The sequence below is a fragment of the Beta vulgaris genome, chromosome 2 (assembly GCF_026745355.1).
Source record: "Beta vulgaris subsp. vulgaris cultivar EL10 chromosome 2, EL10.2, whole genome shotgun sequence".
Classification (NCBI taxonomy): domain Eukaryota; kingdom Viridiplantae; phylum Streptophyta; class Magnoliopsida; order Caryophyllales; family Amaranthaceae; genus Beta; species Beta vulgaris.
Genome location: NC_079203.1, coordinates 12,744,307 through 12,767,924, shown reverse-complemented (window position 1 = coordinate 12,767,924; position 23,618 = coordinate 12,744,307). Strand labels below are relative to the sequence as shown.

Sequence of the window (23,618 nt, the reverse complement as noted above, 5' to 3'; positions counted from 1 at the left end):
CATATAAAAATAACAAAGTTCTTTTTTTTCTGAAGAAACAGTTACTGGTAAATAATTAGTTGTTATCTTATAAATGTGCATATTTTATTAAATCTCTTATGCGTTAGGGGCCCTGTTTTTATACATTATCCTGGACCCAATAATATTCAGGAACAGCCTTGCAAACAATGTGTCTACGGGCCTGATAGTTTTAGCGAGGTGTCTAGGCTGAGGCTTTGGAAAGGGCTTGGAATTTCGGGGGAAGGCCTATGTACTAAGTGTTCACTAGATTCGGATTTCATGCTAGCCATTGTTGATGAAAATTGAGGTAAAGTTTCGGTGGAGTGGTAAGAACTAGGATCATCTGGTGTGCCAGAACCATAATAGGGTTGGTATGGGTTTAGTTGAATCCCATAGGGGGATTTACACCGACTGCATAAAACAGTTGGTTCATTTAGCTATAATGATGGAATCCCATATTTTGAGATGGGCATAGACACATTTGGATTAGGTTGGTCACTAGAAGTAGCTATATTTTTTACTTTTTTGGAGGAGGTATTTGGTTTTGATGCCACTGTTTCAAGAAATTGACAAGAACTAATAATCAACTAATTAAAATTAACAAAAATAACAAGCTACAATTAATATAACTAATTCTAAGAGATTTAGAACCGACAACACGTTATAATTAACTATAATTAACAAAGATAACAACTAATAATTAATATAAAAGGAATCAATTAGCAATAATATAAAAAAATAGCTGATAAAGTACTAATAATATAATTGTAAATAAAAAAATGATTAATATTAATAAACTAAAAATGATTGAAATAAAATTGAGTTAGATCTTACAACCAATATCTTAGGAATAGAATTGGGAAATGCGGGGATCACAACTACAAAGGTTACTTGAATGATCTCGGAAAAATCTTCCCCAAAAGCACAAATAATTTTGTAGTAGTAATTATTTTAAGATCAAAGTGTTAGTTTTTCCCCCTTATGTAGAGCTGATAAAAATATTGAGAGATTTAGGAAGTGATAACTTTGATACTTGAAACTTAAGGAGATTGAAATAATACAGAAAGATGCGGATACGAATTGTGCGGAAAACACTAATGATGTTTTGGCGCATAAATGAAAGATGAAAAAAAAAAATTAGCCGTTAAAACTAAAATATTTATGAACTGGTAAACATTAGAAACCTAATTCAAAGCATATGAACGTTAAATTTTCTTTGAGTAAGAAATGACAGATGAAATTTGAAGATATGAATTGATGAGATTTGAAGTATGTTGTAGCCTTTGTAGTTGTAGCCCATAGGTATTGCCACAACAATACTGACAAAAAGTAAGAAAACTTGCTCTTCTACATTCAGTTGGGTAACGAACTTTGCAGCTTTAATTTCTCTCTCTACAATTATCATTTGCAAGAAGCAGAAAATGAGAGAAATGGTATGTGTATCTCCACAGTTAAACGTGTGCATAGGCCAGAAAGTAATGTAGGACATAGGCAGACTGATATATCAATAAGAATTAAAGAATCAATACTGACAAAAGTAATGTAGGACATAAGCACTAATCCCCATTGCTGGGGTTTGAAATTACTTGATTGAGATATATCAATAAGAATTAAAGAACAACCTTAAGTGGAATAAATACAGTCCAACGCTTAGAAACACGCAAGCTTACAGGGTTCTGACTAACATACTGCATAGAGCAGAAATTCATTCAGTCTCTTGACTAAAAGATTCATTTCTTAGTACCACTTCTATGAGTAAATGTTTGCAAGCATGTTGGGTGCATCACTTCTAAAAGTCTTATCATCATTCTTCAACTCGCATTCGAAAATAATAAATTAAAAAAACAGACTGTGTTTTCCATTCAAGACCTACACCCTAATCCCCGTATCCAAATAGAATCAGAATTCATTGCGTTACTACAGAAAATCATCCATCAATAATATATATGCAAGACGAAACACAAATCAAAAGCTAACCTTCTTCTTCTTGAGAGGTTTGAGGATCTTTATAATACGTTTCTCATTAGCAGGCAAATTGGCGAGCCAAAACACAAGCCTGATCACGGGCCTTTGATTACAAAGATGACATAATGGTGTGTAGATGATGTAGCGCTTGGTGAGAATATCTCAACCGGGACACTGTTTTAAATATTTGCCCTAAAAACAAGTTAAACTTTAGGAAGATGCCTTAACTTCAAGATTCAATGGAATGGCCATTTTAATTTTATTGAGGAAGGTCGTGGACAATCCAAGTTGTTGTTTAACATAGAAGCTTCCAAATTACATTTACTTTCGGCTCATATTCCATGTTTTTCTTTGGAATGGGAATTACACGAATTTTATGAACGGGACTATTGTTGCTAATTTGCACGTGTCCTATACTTATCTTCAATGATGAACCTGCTACTATTAGATTTTCAGTAGTTATTCGTATGTACTCTTAGATGAGAGAATGTTCTCTCTAAGCACCCAATTATCTAATTATCTAAATTTTCCAATTTCTAGAATACTCACAGTTTTTTCCAAAATTACACAAAAACAAAAAAAAATCCTGGGATATTACTCACTCTAAAATCGTGCGATAATTTATGACAAGTACACCTCACAGCTTGAAAAGAGCAATCGAGCAAATTGTAACAACAATACACATAACTGTCAAAACAATCATAGTTGCACAATCCCTGTTGTGATGATATATTATTTTTAAACCGTTTATGTAACAATAAACAAACTATTAATTTAGACTCAGCAGAACATACAATTAACACATCGTCGTGTTCCCGCTGAGAACAAAGTTAAACAACCGCTACTCCGTGGAAGCACTTTCGGTGCTTCCTCACTATTAGCTTACTATGTAAGAATTGTGATGTGGCGCGGTTAAACTCAAAAAATACAAAACCAGTTCTGCATTCAAACCTTTACCCAAAGAGTATGGCTATTTAGCTAACAGTTCTCCACGGAACAAATAGGTATAATGACATTCTTGCTCAAACTGGCAATACCTTAGTTTACTAAAACAAAACGTCAAAAATGTCAATATACCTTTTTTTCTTATGGAGAATGGTTTTGTGAGTAACCTTTTTCGTACCCAGTGTTGAAGTAAAGAAAGAAGAAAGTTTAATGAAGTAATTTGGCGTAAGAAGCAAAAGCTACTGCAATTTTCTCATATCTTCAACAATAAAAGCTTTGCCCATTAAATAGGCTACAAACAGTATACTACTTCCTAAATTGTAGCAACTAAAAACAAAGAAGGTGGAGATCATGCTCCCACTAATCATCCCCACAACGTTTCCCTAAAATATAACAATAAATAACATGATTATAAATAAGTCTACAACTATTGCTACTAACTAGGAACTACTTCAAATATGGAACTCTCTAAACTACCCACTAACTTAGACTTAGAAAACTGACTCCCTAAAAATATTGAAACTAACGTTTGAATCATATATTCCAATACTCCCCTTTGATTCAAACTCCCACGCCACAAGTTCAACCATTGCCATAAATAGCTACCACGAACACGACCACACGACGACGGACTTCAACTTGAACTCAACCACGACTTTCATGACACAACCGCGACACACGAGTTTAGAAGAGCGTCTCTTCTTCTCTAACCTTTTGAGCATAGTTGGTTTTTTCTTTCACTTGCTCATCCCTCTGCTTATCCCAACATCTATCTTCTTTGTGACCATACCTCTTGCAATAGTAGCATTGGATGCTACTCATGGATGAACTTTGTCCTTCGAATTGACTATGACCACTACTTTCTTCACGACCGCGGCCTCGACCACGACCAACACCACCACGACCATAACCTCGACCTCGACCACGACCATAACCACGACCTCCCTCATTATTCCATTCATCTGCCATTTTTCCTTGAACTTGAAATGCTTTTTCTTCTACATTTTCATCTATAGATTTATCCATTCTCTCTTCATGAGCCATCAAGGAACTCATCAACTCATCAAATGTATAAGTTGACAAGTCCTTAGACTCCAATATTGCGGTAACAACACGCTTATAGTTCTTCTCTTTGTTAAGACATCTCAACACTTTACTTACAATAGTCTCATTGGTGATGGAATCACCATAAATTCTCATTTGACTTACAATTCTTGAGACTCTAGATAAAAAATTTTGAATAGACTCGTTACTTTGCATAGACATACTCTCAAAACTACTATGTAAAGTTTGTAGTTTAACGACAATCACCTTTTTGTCACCAAAAAACTCTTGCTTGAGAATATCCCACGCTTGCTTGGCGGTTGATGCAGCGAAAATACGTGGAATAATTTCATCCTCTAATGCCGACTGAATGAAAAAAAGAGCCTTTGCATCTCTATTCCGGTTGTCCCGTAACTTTTGATCAGGTTCCGATGGAGCCTCCTTAGGTTCTTCATAACCTTTCTCCAATATATCCCATAACTCTTGAGACTTAAACAAAGTCTTCATCTTCAAACTCCACAAATGATAATTCACCCCCTTAAACATTGGAATAGAGGTTGACGAATTTCCTCCATTGTTAGCCATGTCTAGAACAACTGACTGTTTTTATACACTCAAATCTCACACGACCAACGATAAATTTTTTTTTTTAAACACTACTCACGACTTTTAAAGACTTACGATCGAACCCGGATTTGCTCTGATACCATGTTGAAGTAAAGAAAGAAGAAAGTTTAATGAAGTAATTTGGCGTAAGAAGCAAAAGCTACTGCAATTTTCTCATATCTTCAACAATAAAAGCTTTGCCCATTAAATAGGCTACAAACAGTATACTACTTCCTAAATTGTAGCAACTAAAAACAAAGAAGGTGGAGATCATGCTCCCACTAATCATCCCCACAACATTTCCCTAAAACATAACGATAAATAACATGATTATAAATAAGTCAACAACTATTGCTACTAACTAGTAACTACTTCAAATATGGAACTCTCTAAACTACCCACTAACTTAGACTTAGAAAACTGACTCCCTAAAAATATTGAAACTAACGTTTGAATCATATATTCCAACACCAAGATTTTAATTTTTGCTGCTGAGGAGACGCAAGTTTTTAGCAAAAGCTGCAAGCTTTCTGACAATCATGGTTCTGCTGAACCGAGATCATCTTGGTCAGCAGTTTCGTCATTATCTGAAGGTTGTGCACGGTTATTGTTGGAAGGAGAGTTCTCAGCTATTACAACTCCACTGCCTTCATCATCTTGGTCCCTAAATATTACAGCAAAAGACAATGGATTATACGTTGAACTTATCCTGAGGCCTTGTATGGTTCTGATTGCAGAAAGGGTACTACGGTATATATCATGGGATGCATCCCCTAATGAAGATGTATCAGATGATGCAGGATCTGTTCGGTTTTGATTCCGAGGACAAGATATTGGTTCAGTGACTTCCTCCTCTAATGGAAAAAGGAGCTCGAGATTCGCCTCACACTCCCGTACTAATCAGGTAAGAGGTTCTGTGGTAAAGAAGGGTTGATGTGCTGCAAGTTGTGTGAAAGGAAGTCGCAGCAATCCTCCTGTTCTTTTGTCATATTTTTTTAATATCTTGACAAGTCCTATCAATTTCAAAATCAGAGGTTGCACATCAGCGTTAGGATATGAACTCATTTTTCTTAATATCTATAGCATAATGGAGATACGAAACAACTGTACCGGCAAAATTTAGGGAGCTATACTTTCGGGATGCAGCATCTCCCTATGATCAGGGAAACCATCTTATGAATCATATTAGGTAATTTATACATAAAGCAACACATATAGCGACTAGACCTGCAAAGTTAAGGGAGCCATAGTTTTTCAGAAGCACCATTTCCCCATGTATAGTGACAAATTCCTTGCGGATGTCCATCATTTCTTCACTGAATTCACTTTCTGATGCAGGAGTTCCATCTCTTCTATTCTCCCTTACCCTTACGATCCTTTCTTTTAGTTCCTATTTTAAACTTTGTCAAATATAGCGACTATCGACACGTGATCATCATAATCAAGTAACATGTCGAGAAGAAATAGCAAAATCATGACAGAACTACTCAGCTTTAATGTCATTTTGTTATACTAATAGTCACTAAGCAGGGCCATCTTAAACAATTTGGAGGCCCTGTTCTAATCTTTAAAATGAAGCTCTAATACAAATAAATGTACGGTAATCAAAATTTTATTTTATTACGATAATATTTGGCAGAAGTATTTGATACAAGTCAAAATTCATGGTAAACTATCTAATCCATAAATTTCAACCAGAATAATGGATCGATATTGAAAAACTATATGTGTAAGTGTAGCTAACAAGAGCATTTCCATTTCATATTCCCATTCTTATTTCAGATTTAGTAAACGAAAAACAACAAACAAAAATCAGAATAACTAACACTTTCACTACTAATCCATCAACACTTCCTAAAAATACTTATCTTTAAAAATCTTAAAAATATGAAAAAACTAAATGCATTTACAATAGTTTTGACAGTTGCATTATAGACATAAATTAGGTGAGACTACAAACTATACCTAAAATTTGATTGGTGACCAATTTAGAAACTTGCTCAACTAATTATATAAGAACTTACACCATGTTTAATCAAATAAAAAAATACACACTAATGAACAAGAACAAAAAAAGTACATGCGAGAGTGAAGTCTGCCTCTAATTATAAAACAAATTTTTTAAAAAAAATATGGGATTTTCTGTAAATTATCTGGTGATGCAATAATAGAGAATTGGAGACTTGGAGAGTATTTCAGATCAATCAAATGGTATTTATATATGAATTTGATTTTTTTCGTCCTATTTATATATGAATTTGATTTTTTTTCGTCCTAAAATTCTTATTCGTATAATGGTTGTTTGAGAAATTATTGAGATCTGGTGGAAATACATAGGAGCTAAAAAAATGTAGCCGTTTGATATAGAAAAGATTGGTAATTTAAACTTTCAATTGATTGTAATTCTTGCCTTAATTGATTGAGAGAGGAAGGGGAAAGATTGAAAGTGTTAAAGGAAACTTTGGGTAAAGCAAGGAAATAAATAACAGTTGCATAATAATTGAATATAGAAAATCTAAACTTTTATGGAAATTACAATTAGAGGAGAAGAATATGGAGAATTGAATGGAGTTTAATCATTAATGGAAGGTTGACAAAATTGAAAAGCATATCTGACGGGAATTGGGAGAGATGAACATGAAGCATTTTTTTTTTTTTACTTTTTTTTTGGGGCCCGTAAAATTTCGGGGCCCTGTGCAATTAGGCAGCTTGCACAGGCCCATAACCGGCCCTCTCACTAAATAGTCGTCTACATCATTATTCCACACGCAACATAAAAGCATGGAAAATTGAAAGAGCTCAAGACATTTTTGAAGCAATGGCAACACTTGTAATATAAATGCACATACCCAGTATCAATGGGAGCCTTGTAAGAGGTACTCTAAGATGTATGGTATTCACCATGTACCCTCGATGTTTTCGAAATTCACCACATATCCTTAATTTCTTTGTAATCCACCATGTGTCTTTAATGATTGATGACCATCAATTTTTTTTATCATTAACCTCTGATTCCATTACTTAACCTTAATTAGTCCTTATTTCACTCATTTACACTAACAACTTAGCAGTGAAACAAAACCTAAGGCCAAAAAAGAAGGAAGACATTTATAGAGGGAGAGTGATAAAAGGGGCCGTTAATTAGGTTAACGACTCAAATAGGGGTTAATTAGGATTTGGTAATGAAATTTGGTGTTAATGACAGAATAACGTGAGGGTATTTAGTCATTAAGATATATGGTGAACACTGAAGAAATTGAGGTATATATAGTGAAATCTAAAAAGTGCAACGATATATTGGTGAATAAAACCTTGTCGATGGTATATGGTGAAAATTCGTACTTATATTTATATTGTGGCAAAACATTTACAATACTTTAATCACCTTGGTCCATATACACACGGTCTTTTTTGTACGATATATCTCTCTCTGTTAAAACAGTGGCGAACCCACAAGGATCCAGGGAAAAACTGGGGGAAAACAGAAAAATAAAGAAAAATAATAATAGTTATAGAATAAATACATGTATTATTTCACTAAATAGCAATGTGGCTCAACAGTAAAACGACAAACACTTTGAGCTCTTGTCTGTTATTTTTCCTTTCATTTTCCCCTTGTCTTTTATGAAAGGGTCGGGTTATAACTTATGTTTTATTTCTTTGTCTTCTATTTCCTTTTTTTAATCCTCCTATTATTAATTGACTCCCCTTTTTATCTGTAAATCTCACCCTTCCACCAAGTATTAATACTTTAAGACATATTATCTCAGATAATCCGATATATAGACCATTTTCCCAAATAATCCCGATATGTTTTCCCCTTATTGTGGATAACCCTAAACTTATATTTTATCATTAAACTCAACGAAATAGCTAACGACGTTAATTCTTTGACATTTATAATTAGTAACCTAATTTTTTAAAATAAAAATATCATTTATGTTCATCATCCGCTCTTGTTCTTCATATCATGTCTTCATCCTCTCTCTCCTTTCCACCTCCGCCACCACCCCCGATTTTCTATCTCCTCCTCCACCCCCTCCTTCACCACTCTCTCCTCTTCCATCCCCCCTGCTTCAATGCTCTCTCTTATCATCCACCACTTGATTTTCGAATAGGAAAAGTGGAGCACGCACTCCATACAATTTCGAGCAGGAAGAAGGTCTATGGGGTTTTGGAGCGTGTGCTCCAAACAATATGTAGCGTACGCTCATTCTAGCATACGTGCCTGACTTTAAACATCCATGTTTCTTCATTTTTCATTAGGATCGGGGTTGTGACCACTCGTTGAAAAGATATCGAGTCAAAGAGTAATATTTAACTTGAATCACTAAAGAATATTTACTGCACTAAAATTTATGACCATTTGAATTTGACCCTTGTGCACAAATCCTTCTAAAAGCTCTTATTTATCCCAAATTGCTCCACTCCTGTTTGGTGTGTGGTATATGGAGACCTCTAAGGTTGATCCTACAATGTGAAACACAAATAAGCATTACTAAACCCTATATAAACAATCAAAATAACCAATATTAACAAATAAGTTATAAATAACTCAATTACATTAAATCAAGCAAAATAAGCTAGAAAATAATAAAGGAAGAGGAAAAATTATTCTAAACATGAGAAAATTAAGGTATTTGAGTGATAAGAATATCACTCATCAATTACCGACTTTTAGTCCACAATATTTTATTTCTAGTGAGTGGTCGAAGATTGTAGTTGCAATAGATGGAAGAGTACTGAAAAGGGAGGAATATAGGGGAATGGGTAAGATTAAAAGTGAATGGTATATAAAAAAAATTTATTATGTATTTAGGGTAACATATAGTAAATACAAAGTGATATTTAGCAATCTAATGATTATTTTAATTGCTTGGAGTACTAAAATTGCTAGTTTATATGAATGATCTTGATTGGTTGTCACCCATATCTTTTACAATATTATCTAGAATATATGTTCTGCGTAAGTTATTAGTTGGTGTTATCATCACTATCCATCCTTATGCATGTTCTACAACTTCAATGAAAAGTTGTCAGCACACTAAAACATGTAAGCTTATAAACTTGAAAAAGATTTATTCTTGGACACGTTTTATTGTGGTTACGATAAATGGTTGCAAATATTCGGATGGTGATGCATGTTATTTTTCAACTTTTCCAAATCAGAGATAAGCATTTAAGCATATCATTCTCCATTCAGAATTCTGCTTGTTTTGAACGCTTTGGAATCACTGTATTTTTGTGACATCAATTATAATGGAAAAATCTATCACTAGCTATACTATACCGTGTTCGTCTAGATTTATTTGTCATGGTTAGATTATACACTATGGATATTATTTTCTCTGCTTATTTCATTAAATGCTACTCCCTCCGATCTTTATTAGTTTACCTGTTTTGACTTTTGACACTATTCACATACATGACTTTGACTATCTCTTGTAATTTGTATTTAAGGAAAAATATAATCATGTGAAATCTTGTTGGATTCGTCTCAATGTGTATTATCCAAATATCGATTTTTGTAATTTTTGCTTATCAAAAATTAGAGATATTAAGATTCAAATTAGTGTCTCGACAAATATGCCCCAAAGAAAGGGGTAAACTAATAAAGTCCATAAAGAGTATATAGTAATATAGATCTATCTAAGCTTATCAAAATAACGAGAAAGAACTAGTTTGAGCTCAATCAAAAATTGAAGAATATATTCGATCAAAGCTTAACCCTAAACTTAGATGAACTGGACTTGCAATCAACTAGACTAGGTAATCATGTGAGCCAAACAACCGGGCGAACCAGAAAAATATTTTGGAGGGGGCCAAAATATAATTATATTTTTAGGGGGATCAAACATAAAAATTAAGCTTTTATTTTTTAAAAATTTCATTTTCGACCTTAATTTTTAGAAAAATTCAAAAGTTGGATGGGATCGCGACTCCCACCGGCCTTCGTGATGTTCAGCCCCTGCAAACTAATATGACCGCAAGTTGAACTGAACTCGACTAAACTTACATACGAATAAGTGGCAAGCATTATGGACCAATAGAATATGTTCTTCGTGATACAATAGCGTAGTATAGGAATATCATTAATTCATCATACAGGCAACATAAAGCCCTTACCTCTTCATGTATAAATAGAGATCTAACCTCCTCAACTTCAGCACATCACAACACACTTACTACTCAAACTTACTACACACCAAGTTTCCATCAACCACTTTCTAAGCTAAGAAAATGGCTCAGGCAATCGCCAAGGTACGGTGTTGCAAATTTCTAATCTTTTTTTTTATCTTTGATGCATCAAATCATAATCCATTTTTCGTTTCCTAATTATGTCATTAAGAAAATAATTGTCAATATTTATATGTACCTCTACTTTATTATGTGTTTTGCAGAACCAAATTGTTGCCAAGTACGGACCCTATGGTTCACAATTGCCAGAAAACTACTGCATGGTACTCCAAAATGTGAGCAGATCAAAGAAGTTATCATAAGCATGGATTCATTGTTGACGCCCTTGGGTTCGTCATATCTAAGCCATGTGGCGTACTGAAACCAAAATGTTTGGTGGCAAATGCGGAAACGAGCCAGATTAGTACACAATTATTTATTCAAGACAATTTTAATCTGCAATTACTTACTAAATTTTAGTATAGAGGAAGCTTTGAAAATATAAAATAGGAAAAAGATGAGAAAATAATTTTTTTTCATCGGTATATTCTCATATAGGATGATTAGGAATGTAGGATCACAGTACATTATCATCCATCTTATAATTGCAAGACGAAATTGTATTTAGCTTCTTGTGTTTCTGAGAGTATTACTAATTTCCCCTTTTTTTCTTACTTCCATGCATTATATAGATCGTGCTCAAGTGTGTGAATCATCACACAAATTTCTGGAACATACGGAAACTACAAGTACCAGAACAATGAATGCCTTATTGGTACACTCAAGATACACACCAACTTCTGCCCATGCAGGATATGGACTATGACAAGGAAATGGTATTGAATGTCCACGCAGTTTCTCTTCTCCACTCCCAACTAAGGGCCCTATAGTTGGATTTTTCGGAAGGCACAACAACTACCTCGAGTCCACTGGAATATTTGTCAAAGAGGTAAATCCTCATTGCCTTTTTTAATACAATCGGCTTTGTTTTAGTTACTAGCATCTTTAAGAGAAAATTTCCTATGATGCCAATATAATTGTAATTAAGGCTACACTATCTAGCTAGACACGTAACAACTAATTTGTTAACTTTACCCAATTGCTAATGCTTTTATTTGTCTTCTTATGAAACTCAGGAGTGCCCATGCGCTTAAGTATGTTGTTGAAGTCTTTGGTTATGAGTATTGATGAATAAATAAAGTGCTTCAACGATGACCTACTACGTTTCCTATTAGAAGCCACACACTTATCTTATGTGATGTCTTGTAATTGTGACTTGTACTCATCATCTTGAATAGCACTGTATTGTTGTCTTGTATGCCTGTTAAATGATATATAAGCTCTTTTTAAAAATATATATTGGACTTGCATATACTTAAAGCATCATGAACCAGTAATAATGCGAACCATCCAACGCCAGCTGAAGGTTGAGGATATAAGTTCCTAAAACCCATCAAATTCATACATTTAGAACGTTCTTACTCTTGTTCTTTTCACATGTATTCACTCAAAATTATTATTACTGATTAAAAACTGATAAACCTCCTAACGGCTTTTAGACCTAATCGATTTCTTCATTTGATCATAATAATTAATAAGTCTTATGTGATCACCAACTATACATGGTTTCATTTCATAAAACAAAAATCGCAAACCTTTAATAGTCTAATTCTATTATATATTTAAATTAGCCACTCCTTGATGGAAGAATACTTGTTTTAAGTAAAAAAGTAGGCAATATTATCAAAGAATAATGTTCGGATAGTCCAATACAACTAGGTCGGAGATTCACATGGGACCATCAAGCTAAAAACTAGAGGTGACACATTTAACAAGATGATGGGTTGTGGATGTCATCTAGCTTAGTTGGTAAAATCTTGTTGGGGGTATTCAAGACCTGGGATCGAATTTCGTCTACATCACTGCGCTTAATCGCACATTTACACCAAAATGAACGAGATGATGGGCTATTTCGTTACATTTTTCACGGTAACAAAAAAAATAATTAAGCTAATACAATATCTCACATCAAGGGAAAACCCATCAATTGTATAAATTTTTCTAAAAATGGAAAGATGATTCTATATTTCACAAGTCACACCGCCAAAAATAACGGCCCCATACTTTAATTATACTTTTCTCTTATGGCCCTTTTTCAATTTACACATATTTGATCTTTCTGACCGAGCTTATAAGCGGATAATACCACAGCTAGTTTAGAAGACCATAATTATTTGTTCATTACAACAACTTAAAATCCAACAAGATCTAAGCAAGTTTATGCCATGCTATAATTATCTTTGGAACACAGATTTCACTGTTATTCGCTTTTAGGAGACCACAATTATTTTGCGAGCTTTCCAAATTTTCCTTGCCTGTGACCAAATGAATATGTGGTGATTGTGGTCTCATTTCATCGATTTTCCTCATTATTAATTTTTGTACAAATCTCATATGTAGCAATTGAAAAAATGAGAAATGTGCTACGTTCATTTTAAATAGTTGCACCACTTTAACCTATACGCAATTTACAAATTACATTTTGATTGTATTTTTCACGACATATACAAACAAAAGTTATTTGATATGTTATTGATTTTGTCTTAATGTATGTTCCAAAATTGTAACTATTACTAATAAATTGTCATAGGTATTTTGTCATAGTTGTACATTAACTAAGCATGATTATTGTCAAAGTGGTACAAATATAATATACCACAAATGCAGTATATTACTAGCTACTTCCTTTATAAGTAGGTGCTACTCGTAGTTAAGATGATTTTAAACATTGCTTATACTTAAGATCATTTTCTCTAAGGAAAATTGATGCTAGTTTTCAACTAGCAAATATTTTTATTGTCTCAATCTCAACCATTATTATACAATAGAGATTCAACTCTAAGTTAAGAGATTTGAGAGGAAGTACGAGAAGATGTTTTGGAAGTAGGCAAAATTATGTCCTCCAATTTCATTAACCAACCCACTTCTCATCTTTTGTTTCGTAACGTTATACTCCCTCTGTTTTTTTTATCATTCCTACTTTGACTTTGCACGTTTGCCAATGCACGTTTTAAAACTTAAATATCTTCTTATATATTAGTAAAATTATAACGATTGAATATTAATAAAGTACTAATTGAGACGAATCAAACAAGACCCCACATGACTATGTTTTTTTCTTAAAATTAGAACATTTGAGAAATTCTCTATGCATGAATAGTGTCAAGATTCTAAGTGAGAAAGATAAAAAAAACAGAGGGAGTACCATTTATACTTTATTTCTATTGTGGTAAAGATTTACAATACTTTAATCACCTTGGTCCTCGTACACACTCTATTCAGTAAGTTGTATATCTCTCTTGAAATAAATATAGTAAACATACACTTTCTTTTTGAGTGATCCATTTTTGCACTTTTCCCGATTTTTGGATCAACAATAGTTAGAGCAATGAAAAATGAAGGGGGTTACAATATAATGAAGTATAAATATGATAAGGGCATTCTTCGTTAGGAAAAAAAAAGATGGTATTAATATGCTAAAGTTATGAAGTTAACAACAAAACCATATGCATGGTTACTTCTAATTTGTAAGTCGGGAATTTCTGCCTTGTAGTATTAGAGATCCAGCTTGCCGGTCAGTTCAGTAACACAAGTTATTTTATTTCCACGTCAAAAAAAATTAATATCAGTTATTTTCCTCCACTCTCATGTACGATTGCACATCTCTCGCTCTGCTCTAAATATTGTCTTCTTTTCCATCTCACTTTCGTTTTTTATTTCAACATAAATTAGGTATATTGATACATAGTTGATAGTACTCCATTATTAGAATATGTTTTATAGGTATTTATTGCACAACTTTAATTTTGATCCTTTATATTTTCAACTGTATAGTAAAAAAAAAATAGATATTGAAATTTTTAATAAATCTAATCAAGATCTTACATACATATTACAATTTGAATATCTATGCGAGTAATATATTTTTAACTCCGAAAACAAACATACGTGTATATTTTAGTAGAAACGTTGGTGATCTTTATTTATAATCCTAATTTATAAAAGTGGGTGACTAAAATCTTTAACTTTGATCCTTTTAATTGCTTCACCCACCCTGACCCAATACAATTAACTCCATTCTCTAACCATATTAAAAAAAATAGTACTCAATTCATTATGATATTACACGATGTTCCTTTGATTTGAAAACGTAATTCTTTTAGAAAATTGACCCCATATGCCACAAGAGAATAAATGGGTACGATTTACCCAACATGGATCACATATTGGTTAAAAATTATTATAACAAATTTATTTTATATTCTCATCCAATAAATGGTTATGAAGTTGTTTCCCACAAAATTCTATTTTTAAAGAAGTGCAAATGGTTTTTAAGTGATTCTGAGAAGAAATTGAAAGTTTTAGTAAAATTTTCGATTTTGTTGTGTCTAAGTAAGTAAGTAGATTTCCTACTTTATTATCAATTAAGCAACCTCATATTATTATATTCTTTAACAAGTTTCACTCTCCAATCTTTTTCAACTAAAAAAAGCACTAGAATGCTAAGAGGGTGTAGAAACGAGTTTTCATATATAACGTCAAATTGTTGGAGCCTTTTAAGTTAAGTTAATACCAAATGAAATTCAATTTTGTATCAAATAAGTGGTACCAAGTTTAAATTTGTTACTCAAAATAGAAATTCTCGATACAAATTTAACTCTTGTTAGGTACCAACTTGACTCTAATTTAGTACTAAATTATCTATCCAACCTTTGAATATACCAAATTAGACTCTTGTTAAAGTTTTTCAAAGACTCATAAGTCAGGCACGTAGTTAAACCAAAGGTAAAGCAAACATGCAAGCCATAAAAACATAAATAGCTTTCAATTGGAGCAAGAAACTAGCTGAACGCAAACATCTAGTTATGTACCAATTTGACTCTAATTTAGTACTAAATTATCTATCCAACCTCTGAATATACCAAATTAATCTCTTGTTAAAGTCTTTCAAATACTCGTAAGTTAGACACATATTAAAAACAAAGGTAAAGCAAACATGCAAGCCACAAAAACATAAATAGTTTTAACACCAAATACCCTGACAAACTCATTATTCACCATATACCCTTCGAGCTTAGTTTTGAAAAATGTACTACTATGTTGGTCATTAAGGAAAATTCTGTTAGTTATCCTTTAAACCTCATAATAACCCCTAACTAATCCTAATTAACCTTTTTTTTCAAAATTTTATTTTTAAATGTTTTCTACTCTCCCTTTATTTCCTTCTCTTCCCTTGCATTTCCTCCTTGGAAGCGTTGCATTTCTACCCAAGTCTTGCTTACGACTAACCGTTGGCCACCACTACTTCCGTCCACATGAACCTTCGCCTCACACCAACACCACCCATAAGTGGCAGACGCAGGAATTTAAATCTGGGGATGCAGAGTTACGGACATACAATAAACACAAAAGTAGTAAAAAAAAGTTCATAAAAATTATTCAATACATAAATCTTACAACCAAAATATCCATAGTCATACAAACAATTTTGTTAAAAATATATAAGATTTAACTTCAAACTAAAATTATAATTGCATCATATGAGCCTTCATATTTTGAAATTGATTTACTTGACTTGGGTGTATCATTTGTCATTTCCTAATTGAGGTCATAAAATTAATTGTCAATTTCAATTTCGAATTTCAATAAGCAAGCACTAACTAATTAATCAACAATGTCCAAATTCAACCATTTACATCAAAATATTCAATTAATTTAAGAATCTAATATATATAAACTTACAAAAGATGGAAAATATGAAATTAAAACACAACAATATAAACTTAACAACTTACAAGGTTAGAATCTTAGGCAGCGAATGACGAAAACGCGAAGTCGAATCTAGGCAGCGGTCGGCGGCAGTCGGCACCTCTCACTGGTTTCGTCGGAAGTCTTCACGACTTCACAGTTACAAGGTTCGAATCTTAGGCAGCAAACGGCGAAGATGTGAAGTGGAATCTTAGGCAACGAACGGTGGTCGGTGGCTAGACGCCCCTCACTGGTTTTATCGGAAGTTTTCACGACTTCGCTAGTGCTCGGTTGTAACAGCCCGAATTTTCCCGACCAGCTTACAGAGGATTAAGCACAGCGAAAGAGACTTTGGTCGAGATAACCCGAACTATTACCATCACACTAACCGAACTACATCGGAGAGTGTGGAACTCAATTCCCAATTCTATTCAAATTGATTAACTATTACAACAACGCTCTGATTTTTAGACTCTATTCTCATAAATTTTTACAGAAAATCCGCCAGAATTTCCTTTGAAAATAGGACAACACTAAAGCGAGAACTAATTTAAACCTGTTATAATTTCAATTTATAAAATATTTTCAAATCCCAAAGCTCAACAACCTCAACGCTTTCGCGAAGCAACAACCAACAAAGAATCAGGTCGGAGCACTAACAACTCTTAAATATAAAGAAGTAAAACAAAAGATTGATAACTAACTATTACAAAGTCAAACGTCCTCACTTTGATAACAACTACAATATTACACCATCTCGTATCAGCTTCAACTTGCAAAAAGACTAACTCACGGCTTCAACCTGAAACATTTAGGATAGTGCAACCCACCAAGTGACAGGCCACAGAGATGACAAAACGACATACACACATCAGCAATGCTGAGTACTAAACCCGTAAATAAGCTTAACACATGCTTTGGTGACTTTTACTATAAAACGACTCAGCAGTCAACATAGTCACACTATCACAACATGCATCACATCAACTCATGTTGACAACACACTTATTATATCTTTATTTGATTGATCCTTTTCTACTACACCATCATTCACATAACAACATATGCAACAAGACTACTTCCAAGCAATCATAACAAGGACATGTTTCATATATATTTAATTAGCCTTCCAAACATATCACAGTTCCTTATGAGGAATCTAAGTCAACCAATTCTGATATAGCTGATATCATTTATTTCCTTTAATCAAATTCTTATCAGAATTTCAAACTTATGCCTTGATACTCTATCAATTATTTTCTTATACTGTTATACACAAACCTTTATCAGCCACAAATAACATAACTTTTACTATAACGATTCCTTATCAGGAATCCGATAACAAGATGCGTGTAACAGCCCGCACTTCCGAGCTGCTAACTAATCACAATTAAGATACACAAAACACAATCAACACTTAATAGCCTCGAATTAATTATTTACTCGCAGCGGAATAAAACCTTCAATACACGATCCTGGACCTGTGGGTCAGGGCCCACAAACACATCCTCAATAACCAATAACATATTACAATAATACCTTGTTCGACTTCTAAAGCACTATAATAATTTCTTCACAAATAAGGTTATATAACCCTAATACAAACTCTGAACCATTACATCTCACTATAACCTTGATACCTAAATTCTTCCTTTACTCCATTCCGAGTTTTCCACGCACGAACCTGCAAGATCACTAACAAAGAACTCTGCCCCCACTAGGACAGGTTCCAAGAACAAAATCAGAAAAACTGAGTACACACACTGTTCAACCAGAAATTCATTTTAGTGGCTTAAAATATAGTTGTGCGGTTTATTATTAATCAAGTGGAACATTCCCAAACTTCAAAAATACTTAAAGTCAAATAGTTAGAAATACATAAGCTCATCCAAAACCTCATTTTGGTGGCTTAAGACCATTCGTATACAATTCATGCTAGAAATTCGGCATGTTTCACAAGTAAAGTACTTGCTTAAAAATTTCAGGATTTCTATCCTTGCACAATCGTATTAACGTAAGAATTTTTATCATGAAGATCACCAATTAGATCATTCAAAAACCCTTCGGGTCTATAGCATTTAATTTTATTGGGTAAAGCGAACACGAATAGAGAGGGGTTCCTTACTCAAGGAGCCGACTGTCTCTAAGCTAATGGAGGTCGTCACCCCACCGTTTAAATATTTATGCTTGCAAGCCTTAACCAGGACATGTCCCATTTTTATTATCTGCTGGACTTCACCCACCCAGCGAGGGATCGAAAGGAGATCACCCATCCTCCAAGGGTTGTTGTTCATACCGTACCTTATTTGGTATCGGCCTTTACCCACTTGTATCCATAGTTTATTTACATAATTAGTTTAAATGCACATTTTATCAATACCACACGTGTTTCAAAGAACACATATTTATCCATGAAGAGGAAAAATAATCACCACTACTATGGTGTTGCTAATCATTGCAAGACTTGGATCTTCTTTTGAAATCTTTTGTTTTACATCAACAATTTCACATATTAGTTACGTGTAAAGATATAAGGAATAATCAATTCTTTACTACTTGTAAAAGTCGTATAGGCACTTAGTGTGCTCATTTAAACTTTACCAAAAGGGTTGAGTTAACAAGAACATTTGGAACTTTTGTCAAAATAATTACAGCAAAAATACTGAACTTAAAATGAACATAACTTCCTGCTCGGTACTTCGAATTAGGAAATTCCAAAACTTAACCTCAATAACTTTTGGATCATGACTACTCAAAGGAACAATACCAGCTCCATAACACATATTGAGCATCTCGCTCCATAAATGTTGTTTACTTTCCCATAAAACAATCGCTAAATCATAATGCTTATTTTCCCAATAACACAAACTTATATCTTTCAAAACTTATTATACTCTTGTTCTTAATTCGTATCGCATACTCAATTCCAAAGTGTATCAACGATTTAAACCTCCGTCCGTAAATTAATACAAAACAAAACAAAGTTGAAATGTAATTAACATATCCAAAATACCTGAACCTCAATAATCTTATAATAACACAACTCGAATATCAAATAATCTCACTTACCTCAAATATTCCTTTCAAGGAAGTAATATACATAGAACGTATTCAAAATCAAATGTCTCTCCGCAGTCGAACTCATAACATAATCAAAATGTAAAATATGTTTCTCAAAGACTCATAAGATAATTAACTATTATCGAGACCCAATTATAAGCTCGTGCGATTAATCTGTAATATTTTACTTGTAGACTATAAGGTATCCTCTAACATGATTTGGCAATTCCCTTCATCATAATAGTTTTTCTTTGTACATGGACTTCCGTCTTTAACTTATAGCATCTAAACTATATCATTCCAAAATTCTCATGATATGAATTTTCCCCTTAAAGGTTTTCTTATTCCCAATACATGAACTTTCATTGCCAGAATATAACCTTATTACTTATCATAAATCACCCACAATTACTATGGCAAGTCAAAATATCTCACTCCCTTCCAATACTCAACTCGTTGTCCTCATCCTTCTTAAATTTATAATTCACAACCATACGTCCCCATGTATTTGTACTGAAAGCTCATATTAGCCTTAACACCATACGCTTAGTATTGTCATTATATAACTTTAATTACCATGCTCTCTATCATCTAGATTTATATTTTTCTTTCCCAATATCCATTTACATAATCTGATTTATCTTACTAGAAAATTATACCTTTAAACTTTCTTACTTAATCCAATTCCAGATATGACCTTTCATAACTTAAATACTGTAAGTTACACTTCTCTATTTCATATTCTTTTAAACTACCGCCCATATCTTGATCCTTTATTTCTCTAATATGACCTTCACATTTCAGATCTTACTCCTCAATATTTAATATTTCGTCTCAAATACTTATTTTGGTTATAACATCTCTTGGACTCACAAAGCTAATGTAACTACTCTATTAACCCTTAGATTAATGCTGAACTTCCAAAATTCACTTCCAAATAATTAGATATCTAACTTGACTTTTATACATAACATTTTATACTCTTCCCACCTTCCCATTTCCTATTTTTACTTCTCCAATTAGAAAATAAGACTCCTAAACTCTTTTGCACTCCTCATTGATACCCATAATAGAAGTTTTCCAAACTCAGTTATCACCTTCCCTCGACTTAGTCAACATAACTCAAATTTAGTGTCTGATACTTCCCTAAACCATCACTCCAGCCCTTTTATGTCGATAACACTATTACAAAACTCATTTATTTAACTCTATGTTACAACTTTGAGTGTTTCTCATTCCCTATATATATATACCTTCCAATATATACTTTTATAGTCGTCTGATCTTTAAGAACCATATAATTTTTATATCGACAACTGACCCATTAATTGACGTTGGCACTCCAAAACTTACACAATCACCCAACTCCACTTTTCAATAATAACTAACATTCTCAAACATAATTCTTCGATCTACTAATTTGTCCCACAACTACTTTGACATAACTTTTCAATATTACAAAACTCAAATTCCTCAAATAGTCCTTGTTGCTATCCTTCTATGACATAATGTAACTTTTTAATCTGAACTTTTTCTCCTTATAATAATAGTTCATACTATTCTAGTTCATAGTTTACTACATGTATATTCCGTACTCAAATAATAGTCCTCCAGAACTCATGTTATAGCGTACTCTGAAATTACAACCACAACTCCAAACCCATATCTTCCAACCTCAAATGCATGTATTTCGAAATGGGTAATCAAACATCATAATTGTTTCTTAAAAATTCATACACGAAACTTGAACAAGAATTAATGTTACCAAGATGTGATACCGAGGTTCTCAACAACTTCCAGGTATTATGTTCTTATAAAGTTTATACATTTATAACCATATATATACGAACTCTTTTCTGAAATTTTAATTGAGCTTCATAACCTTATCCATTCCCCTAATATAACTCACTGAACTCATAGAATCAAACTTATAACTATTGAAAATATAGTGAAACTCTCATTTAGAACCAAATGTACATGCCTTATTCGTATCACAAAACTTGGTTCATCAAACAAATTTATACTATTGAGTTTCAAAACAATATATCTTATAGCCAATAGAACTTAACATGCGATTTAGCTCTACCTTTGTCTTAAAACTCATAAACATGTATTTCAGAAACCATATAGTACACAAATCACATTTTAAATACAACATAAGTTTAACTTATGAAAACATATCAAGATCAGCTTATATAGTTTATATGGTCAATCGAAATATCAATAATATATTGAAAAGTGGAAGAACATGTGTGTACCTCCTTCATTTTCCCCATGGAATGCTCAATTCCATAATAATTCTTCAAGATCCGACATCTCTAAATTCTTTATCAATCTCCAACAATCACCTCACAACAATATGAACAACAATTAACATCCTTACTACCAATTAGATAAACAAATTGAATTACTCATACTTTCTAAGCTCTTCCATGAACTAACCACCACAACTCTTATATATAACCCATTCTACTAATCCAACTCACAACATCAATTCCATCTCTAATTAACATCATTCTGATTTCAAAGAGTATTATCAAACAACAAATTTATAAAAATCAGTTTTTATAAACTTACTTAAGTGGCTTACTTCATATTAGAAGCTTCAATCCAATAAGAAAGATAAATATTCAATCTTTAAGTTTAACAACTCTTATCATAACTATATTTGCTAATCAATAACAAAATTTAGAACCAAGTTTATTTCTAAAATCATAAGATAAAATCCAATTGCACCACACTTGAATTGGAATCGAAGGAGTTGAGGAATTAAGAAAAATTAGCTTATACCTTCATATGGAAAGGAATACCAACAATGGCAGCAACAAGGCAACAAGTTAGCAATGACAACATGGGCAAACAATCCAACCACGACAGCAGCGCAACACAAGGTACAGCAGCAGTGCTGAACTTGTGTGAGGCGTAACTCCCAGTTTCGAACTCCGAATTGAGCGATTTTTGTGCCCAAATTCATTAGCTCGAAGTGATCTACAACTTTCATTCAGCAAAAAATAGCAAAATTGGACTGCATGTTGTAGATAATTGAGGAAACAGATTGTCGGAGTAAAACAGAGGAGAGAGAAATGAAGATAGGGACACCAAACTTACAAAGACCATAACTCATAGCTCCGAACTCCAAATCAAGTGATTTTTGTGCCCAAATTCATTAGCTCGAAGTGATCTACAACTTTGATTCAGCAACAAAGAGCAAAATTGGATTGCATGTTGTAGATAATTGGGGCAACAGATTGTCGGAGTAAAACAGAGGAGAGAGAAATAAAGATAGGAACACCAAATTTGCAAAGACCATAACTCATAGCTCCGAACTCCAAATCAAGTGATTTTTGGGTCTAAGTTCAATAACTTTTCGAGATCTACAACTTTTATTCAATAAGTTTTGGCAAATTCCGACTCCAAAATGCAGAAATTGAGCATGCACAGTACGGGGTATAAAATCAGAGGAGAGAGAAAGTTATTGTTTGGGGTTTTTGGGCTTCCTTTATTTTTTTGTTGCAATGAGACAAGGTTTTGACAACAAGACACTCATGTGGCATTTCCATATAAAGCCACGAGAGAGAAAGAATATGGTTTAGGGTTTTTTTTTTCTTTATGACTCAATTTGTCTAACAAAATTCATCTAAAATATAATAATAAATTTAAAACAAATTAACTAGCTTTAAATTAAATCTGCTTAAGATATTTGGGTTGTTACAATGCGATTCCTTATCGGGAATCCAATGTCGGAATAACATACCACAATATGCTTCCTTATCAGGAAACCAATATCAATATTCATATTCAAACATTGAATAAACATTATCAAGTTACGTGATATGATTCCTTATCGGGAATCCAATATCGAAATAACTTACCACCATATGATTCCTTATCGGGAATCCAATATTGAAATAATTTTCACAATTCGATATAACTTTCTTTTAATTAGGGGGGAAAGAGAACGCGGCGGAGGAGACAAAGCTTACACTCCGACAGTGGGGTCGTCACCCAACCAT

General features: G+C 33.1%; 3 long non-coding RNA genes and 1 pseudogene across 4 annotated transcripts; 2 read left to right on the top strand and 2 right to left on the bottom strand.

Annotated features, from left to right (window-relative positions):
- Nucleotides 1-5,065: 5,065 nt before the first annotated feature.
- LOC125494699 (SPX domain-containing protein 4-like) lies at nt 5,066-7,578 on the bottom strand (annotated as a pseudogene).
- A 3,007-nt stretch (nt 7,579-10,585) lies between these two features.
- LOC130590328 (uncharacterized) lies at nt 10,586-11,032 on the top strand. The gene is made up of 2 exons (XR_008967943.1): nt 10,586-10,821; nt 10,962-11,032. It is a non-coding gene; the product is annotated as an uncharacterized LOC130590328 (long non-coding RNA).
- A 398-nt stretch (nt 11,033-11,430) lies between these two features.
- LOC104887318 (uncharacterized) lies at nt 11,431-12,092 on the top strand. Its single transcript, XR_008967942.1, has 2 exons — nt 11,431-11,686; nt 11,874-12,092. It is a non-coding gene; the product is annotated as an uncharacterized LOC104887318 (long non-coding RNA).
- A 5,849-nt stretch (nt 12,093-17,941) lies between these two features.
- On the bottom strand, nt 17,942-23,403 carry LOC125494697 (uncharacterized). Of its 2 annotated transcripts, XR_008967944.1 has the most exons (3): nt 22,714-23,329; nt 21,864-22,599; nt 17,942-18,253 (listed from the first exon to the last, which is right to left on the bottom strand). It is a non-coding gene; the product is annotated as an uncharacterized LOC125494697 (long non-coding RNA). The 2 variants fall into 2 exon arrangements; XR_007270980.2 differs by having other exon boundaries at nt 21,864-23,403.
- Nucleotides 23,404-23,618: the final 215 nt, after the last annotated feature.